Genomic DNA, 8,218 nt, shown 5'->3' with positions numbered 1-8,218 from the left:
TATGATATATGTTGCTAAATATTGAGTTATTAAGTATCTTCAATTAAATCAGCCATGTTTAACACTTGTAAAATTATTTGACTAAATCAAATGCTGATAACATGTTTGACATTGACCTATATGTTATAAAACATTGTCTGATAAGAACTCATTGAACAAGAAATTACTCAGTGCGCTCTATATGACTAAACCTTCCGCTTTATAGTGAGTAAATAGAATATGTTGAAATAGCTGACCTATATCTGAAAACTGACCTTAGACTTACTCATTTAAACCTTTAAATGCTTTAAGTAAAACTAAGTCAGTAGCTCAACCCTTACGCGGGAGTTTGCTAAATCATACTAGGTCAACTATCATGGGGGAGCTCATACTGAGTTCCTTGCTGAATAGTTTTGCCAACATCAAAATGGGGGAGTTTGTTGAAACACCTTTCCACATAATTTTGATTTGACAAAATTGTTTAAGTATAACTTAAAATACATATTCTAAACACACTAAGTTTAAATCCTTTGATTTATTCTACTAATGTGTTTGTTCAATGTTGAGTTAAAACTGTTATAAGACATAAGGATTAAAAGGCCCAAGCCCAATACGGAAGCCAAGGCCCAAGTCAAACAACTCAGTACACTCGGCCCGCATATGTCAAGACGTTGCCGTTTTGAACAAAACGCAACTCAGCAAACGGAAGGATCTAGAAGACCTTCGGGAACAACTTCAAGATGAAGCTGCTGAGTAGTCTCGACAAAGCGTACTAGACAGCAGCTGGCATAGCAAAACTTCCAGACAAAGTATTTCCCTTTTGGGCAAAGTTCAGACGACACAGTATGCTGTCCAGTTGACTTTACCATAAAAGGAGAGACAGTCTGCTGAGCTGACCGAGGACAGAAGATACACAATTCTGATTGGCCGAGAGCTCTGAGCAAGTCAGGATGACAACGACATGTAGCCATTTCCCTCCAACGGTTATTTCGAAATTCGAAATGACCGATGCCCAGACGTCTCTATAAATAGTGCCATCACAAGCTTCACAAAACACATAACTTGATCAAGCAGTTACGCTGACCAAATTTCTACAAGTTCTGCAAGCAAAGAAGCAAAGCAAATTCTTACACTACATTTCTTATATCTGTGTAAAAGTCTAGAGTGATTGTCAAATCGTCTAAAGTGTCTTAGCAAATCTTTGTATAGGACAAAACACTTATCATTTCTAGAGATAGAAAGGAGAGAATGAGTACTCGGTTTTAGTACTCAGCGAGAGATTAGGATTGAGTAGAAGTATAGAGGAAGGTACTCTTGTCATACTCAGTTGCTGATATTGTAAAAGGTTTGAGGCTCTACCTTTAAAGAGCTCAGTAGAGGATTTGAAATCTCGGAACGTGTTCCGGGGACAGGACGTAGGCTTAGAAGAAGCCGAACCTGGATAAATCTACTGAGTGAAGTATTTCTTACCTTTAACTCCTTATTTATATTGCTTGCTTAAAATAACCAAAAACTGACCAAGTAAAGAGGTCAAGTTGAGTTGTGCGCGTTGAACGTCTGAGCTCAGGAATAGACTCTAAGTGCTATCTCCTGACTCAAGCTAAGAAACTGACCTAGTCACCTGTTGACTAAGCCAGTATCTTGCTGTTTACTCAGCGCCACTGTTTAAACCTTTTTCTTTAGAAAAAGAAGTCTGCCCTAATTGCGAAAAAGTTTAAATAGTTCCTAACCCCCCCCTTGGAACTATACTTGCAACCTTACAAGGGACCAACAATGTCCGTCTTCAAAGTGAGCAGGAAGCAGGGAAAGCTCTGACTGTCGCCAATGCTATATTGCGAAGATCCCAATAGTAGAGCGAGAAGTTCCAGGATGAACGTGATAATGTTGAGTCTCAGCTAGGGGATCTAGAGTGAAAGCTTTATGTTGTTCGGGTAGAGTTCGTCGAAGCTGCCACACATTTTCTGCTCAGGTTGCTTAGTCTGAGGAGTCATATGGGGAGAAGCTGAAATCCTGTGAGTATGATCTGCGGGAAGCAAAGGCCCAAGCTTTGAGACTTAAAGCTTTTTCAGAAAAGCAGTCTTCTGATGTATCCCAGCTTCGGGGATAGCTATTTGATGAGCAGCGGAGTCATCTAGAAAAAATGAGGAATACCCATGAGATCAGTTTCGCCAGGCTGAATCGTTATCGGGTGAAGATGCTGAGGACAATTAGGGAGAAGTACCCCGACAATGACATGCAATTTTGGGTGAAAGTTCAGGATCCTTATGATAGGGAGCCATATCTTGAGTTCGACCCTTCATTTCCGGCTCCTGAGGGTATTCTTGATGTTGGTCTTCCCCTGGAGTCTGAATTTGAGTTTGACGGGGAAGAGATGCTAGCCTTGGGCTCTTAGCTTTTCCCTTTTATTGTAACTTCATTTTTTGTTTGTATTGTTTTTGAACAATTAATAAATGAAGTGCATTTTTTAATCATATACTTTCTTTTACAAATGTGTATGAAGCATCTCTTTTTAACCATATGGTCCATTTGTTTGTTCCGTGTAATTGTTATATTGAGAAAGTACCTCATTTACCTTGTTTTTAGAGCAAGTGTATTATATCAAATAATCTTTTCAACTTAAGACCTTTGATCTAAATCCTTTTAGCATGCACAAGATTGACCTTTAATATGGTCGATTAAGGAATTTTTGATTAATTTACTCAATAATATGATTGTAAAATGTCTTTATTGATACACCAAAGCTATGGAGACTGATACATTTCATTATGTTAAAATAAAGCATAATAAATAAAGTACTTGTCGAACCTTCTATTGATAGTACTTTCTAAGTGCTATTGCGTTCTAGGTTTTGGGTACTGGCTTTCCATCCATTCTCTTTAACCTATAAGTGTGTGTATTGACACACTCAGCTATTTGGAATACACCTTCCCACCTTTGCCCCATTTTTCACTTTCCTTCGTGTGCTTCGGAGGCTTCGGTGCTTCGCATGACTAGCTCTCCCAGTAGGAATTGTCTGGGCCTTACCTTTTTATCGTATACGGCTTTCATCCTTTGATGATATGCTTCCATTTTGATAGCTGTCCTTTCCCCTTTTTTCCTCCACTGTGTCTAATGCTTTCCTTATATTGGCCTTATTATCAGCCTCTGAGTAATAAAGTGTTCTTGGGCTTTCTCCCCCGATATCCATGGGTATGAATGCTTCCGTGCCATAACATAAGGAGACCTCTGGAAATTCATCCACCCAATCCTTGTCTTTGAGCTTTAACCTTTTTTGCAAACCAAGTACTAAGTTTCGGCTCATAACTTCTGTTATAGCATTGGTTTGAGGGTGGGATACAAAAGTGAACTGAAGCCTAATCTGCAGCTTGGAGCAGTAGGCTTTCAGAAGCTGTGGAATTGAACTGTGTACAGTTGTCTATTATGATGGTGTGAGAAATCCCATATCTGGATAAAATGAATTTGTTGACGAATTATATCAATGTAATTGTGGTTATGGAAGATATGGGCTTAGCTTCTACCCACTTGGTGAAGTGATCCACTGCTACTAGGAGATATTGTTTTTGTCTTTTGACCTTTGGAAAGGCTCCCACAATATCAATCCCCCATGTTTCAAATGGCCAAACTGGGTTAATGACTTTCATCCCTGAGGCCGGAGATCTTAATACAGGGGCAAACTTTTGACAAGCGTGGAACTTCTGGACATATTCCATTACATCTCGAGTCATCAAAGGACAATAGAAGCCTTACAATTGGATTCTCCTCGCCAATGTTTCTCCCCCTTCATAGGTCCCATAATCTCCTTTATGGACCTCTTTAAATGCATGCTTTGATTCATCAAACCCAATACATTTCTGCCATGGGTGGGTATATGATCTTCTATATAAATTGTCCCAAATAGCAGCATATCTTCCGGGCTTTCGTAATACTTTGATTCTTTCATTTTTGTCCGAAGGTAGATCCTCCATGGTGAGGTACTGCCAGATTGGAAAGAACCATTCATTCGAGTGGTCGATGAATAATACCTCTTTGATTTCTGTGCATGGTCTAGCCTTTTGTTCTACCAAATAAGGGCAAGTTCTGGGGCCAGCCGGAGAAGCTACCGTCTTCGCCAAAGAGTCGGCCTTGTCGTTTTATTCCCTTAGGATTCAGCTCTATTTTTCTTCCTTCCTTCTTGGCTTCGGCCAGGAGCTCCTTTACCATGAATAAATATGCCTTCATTGATTCCTTCGATGCCGTGTATTCGCTCGTGGATTGGTTGACTACCAATTTAGAGTCACTCTTGATGATGGATCAATCAGGTCGAATTACTTTGAGAATGTTGAGAGCTTGTATTAAAGCCTCGTACTCTACTGCATTATTAATGGCGGGAAAGGTGAGTGTTGCTGCATATTTTAAAAGAATCCTTTCAGGTCCTTTGATGAAAATGCCTATTCATTACTTGAGCTGTCGTCCATAAAAACTTCCCAAATCTCTTGAGGTATGTCTAACTCTCCCATTTGGATTGGGATTTCAATTAAGAAATCTGCTAAAGCATGTGCCTTGAATGTTTTTCTCAATTCAAAAGTGATTTCAAATTATGCCAACTTTAAGGCCTACCTTGTCAGTCTCCCATATGTTTCCACACGTTCAAGGATTTTTTACAATGGTAAATCCGTCCTCACTATGATGGGGTAGCTTTGAAAATATTGTCGAAGCTTTTAGGCTGCGATTACTGCAGCGAAGGCTAGCTTCTCCATCTTAGAATATCGAGTCTCAGCATCCCTTATGACTCTGCTGATATAGTAAACTAGGAATTGTTCTCACCCCCTCTTCCCTAATCAGGACGGTTCGTATTGATTCATCTGCTATGCTGATGTAAAGAAAGAGGGGTCGGCCTGCTCAGGAGCGGTGGGCTAGACAAGAAGTGTGATATCCTGCTGATTATCTCTGATTGAAGATCTTCCCTGTGGGACGTCGTTGGGATCGGCCGGGGGCACTCCGATGCTAAAGTCAGTAATAATCTTTAGAATAAAACAATAATCATAAAGTAGGGTTAGAATAATCTGTGTACCTGGAATACTTAAATCGTTTACTTACGGGCTCACTTTTTGGCATGGTGCATCAAACAACTGTTCCTTCCACCAACCTGTTTGCATTAGCTTGTTTGCGAGATCAGAGGCCGCTGAATGTGGGATATTATTTTGCAGAGTACGTAGCCTCTTTGCAACAGAAGAATAATGTCGTTGGTTTATTCTGTGGTCCTTTCGTCACAACCATTGCGCAAAACCTAGGGTTCTTTGACCCCAAGGTTATTACACTAACCATAGGCCCCTTTATGGAGCCTTTGAATTTGCAGGTCATGAAGCGCATCGAAATATGTTGTGATATCAAGGGCATATGGTACTTATAGCGAGAGGCAGAGCAGCACAAGAAGAATGAAAAGGACCAGGCTGGCAGTTCCAAGAGGCGAAAGTCTAAAGACGGTCTGCCCCAGCCAGTGCATACATGTGTCCCCTATCAGAACATTTCAAGACAACCAACCAAGTGATAGAGATGATAAGCTCTTCTGCATTGCCGCTGGAATGAGCATGGAAATACTGCTGATCAACATGAGAATTATGGAGCAACGGATAAACACATATGAACATGAAATTGAGATCCTATGAGCAAGAATAGCTGTTTTGGAAGGCAACAGTATCAACACCCCCAAAGCGAATGTTTCTGATGATTCCCACAAGAGCCCCGTAAAGAAAAACGATGAAATGGAAGAAGATGTCACACCTGCTGCTAAAGAGAACATTGATGAGGAGGCTGAGCCCTCCCAATCCCCTACCATGTAATCAGTAACAATCTCTCTCCTTTGCTTGACTCCTGCCGCTGTTGTTTTATGCTTGTTTTGTTCACGTCTGTTTTTCCCTGCCCATGTTGTTCTTATTGAGGACAATGTTTCGTTCAAGTTGGGGGTGGGAAAACAACGTCTTAGCATTTGAATAGCTGTTTGTGTAATCTTGTTCACCCCCCATTTGACCTTGCTTTACCCCTGCTTCACTTCACTAAACATTCCATACAAAATCAAAGCACATCATAATCACCACCATGTGCGCATCACCCATACTTCACCCATCCATTTAAAATTAGGCTGTTTTTAATAAGCATTGCTAGTTAAGTTGCCATGCACTTAGAATTTTTTAACTTTGTGATAATCTATAGTTAGAATTAGCTGGTTGAACATTGTGCACATCTTTTTCCTGAACATGGCTATCCCTTATTGCGTTGCAAACACCCGGTGAGACTTATGCCTAAATTATGCATATCTATGCAATTTAAATTATTTTTTTAGTACGCTTCGCATGTATTAGTTAAGTTAAATTTTGTCATGTTTGCCCTTACAAGTAGGAACAGAACTATTGTTGGTTTAAGAAGATGAACATCCCATTTCCATACACCCACCATCACACACCTGTTCTGTACTCAACCACCTATTTCCTACATTAAAAATCAGAACACAATTACACCATCCACTCCATCTAACCTTGGCTGAACTTTAAATGCTCAAAATGCCAGTATATTACAAATCTTGTTCCCAAAAGTTTATTAGTCCAGAGGGGAATCATCCAAAATAAATAAATAAATACATGTACATATTCACAATAAAGTACATTCCCCCTCTAGGAAAATCAGAAAATGGAACATGCACAAATTCGCAAGTAACTGGCAAACAACCAAAAGCCACCAACACCACCATATAGCCTACCCACACACCCAAAACTCACCTTACCCTTGTGATGATTCGATTATGCCAATAATAGTTTGAAATACCTGTTTGGACATAAGGGCAAGGTCCAAACTTATATTGTTCACGCGTTGCTGTTGAGAGACTTAAAACACCCAAATTAAGAGCTAAACATCGTGAGTAGAGAGTGAAAAAGAAGCAAACTTAAGTTATCTCAATGTAGATCAGGGGAATGATGTGCTTAATAAGTTCAACTTGCAAACTCTTACTATACGTAATTTATCACACTAGTTGAAATTTTGAATTTGCACCTACTTAGCTGGTTATGTTTGTTTAAACTGCCTATTTCCTTCACCTCTCTTTGTGTTGTGTTGCTTGAGGACAAGCAAGAGCAAGTTGGGAGTAATTTGATATGAGTAAAATGAACAAGTTTACGAGGCTGAACATTCATGGAAAAAAGCTTCAAAGATCTAGTTTTCAACTAGAAATGGGAGAAACAAGCAGAAATTACAGCTCAAGAAGGATTCCTCTCGAACAGCTAGGATGAAGAACAGATCAACATGAACAACAACAAAAATGGGTCAAATTGGCGGGTCACAGATTTATGCGTGGGTCAAACAAGCTAAAGGAGAGAGCAAAACGTGGATGACAAGGCAACATCCATCTTGTGCCAAGTGGAGGGTGTTATTTTAATTGTCCTTTGTTTTAGGTCTTAAGTACTCTTTTGCCCCTTGTTTTAGGGTTTATTTTGAGTCCTATAAATACTTTGCTAGCTAGCTAAAGGGAGGCACCTCGTTTTCAGCCACTTTTCTTTCATTCTCTATTTTTTCTTATTTTTTGTCGGAAGGAATAATTTGGAAAATAACAAGCTGTTCACTCATGAGAATGAGTGAGTAGTTCATTTTGCAGGCCTAGCCAGCCACAAACGACGACTGTAAGTAATTGTTTTATTTAATGAAGTATTTTCATCCATGATTGATTGTCCATAGTATACTAAATGTGTAGATTAGGGTCCAATCTATATGTTAGTTATTGAGGATGGTACGACCGTGCTCCGACGTAACTCTAAATCCTTGCAAGGTGATAGCTTAAGACTTGAAATAGAGATTTCACTTAACCTATCTATTCGGAGTTAACTCGGCCTGTACAAGTAAAACAAACGTCTCGCTATATGTGACTTGACATAATCCATAGTCATAAGATTCTGTTCAAGGATGTAGTTGATAAAGGATCGAATTATACTGTAACTAATACGGAAAGGTCAACAACGGAATAAACCTGTCTTCTTATAGCTCTAGGGGAATGATGTTGGGGTTTAGTGTCCTATAGTCAATTGTTCTAGGATATAAACCAGGTGTAAATGAATTGTTCTTTATATCATTTGTTTTAATAAGATATGGTTTTCAAACTATATAAAGGCAATTACTTTTAAGAACTAAACAAGTCTAATAAAAGGAAATCCCTAAGTTTATTTAAAGTAATTATAAAGTGTTCATACAAGCATGAAGTGAGACAAAACATTATAAT

Source organism: Euphorbia lathyris, chromosome 1, assembly GCF_963576675.1.
Source record: "Euphorbia lathyris chromosome 1, ddEupLath1.1, whole genome shotgun sequence".
Taxonomy (NCBI): domain Eukaryota; kingdom Viridiplantae; phylum Streptophyta; class Magnoliopsida; order Malpighiales; family Euphorbiaceae; genus Euphorbia; species Euphorbia lathyris.
This window is presented reverse-complemented; position numbering follows the sequence as displayed.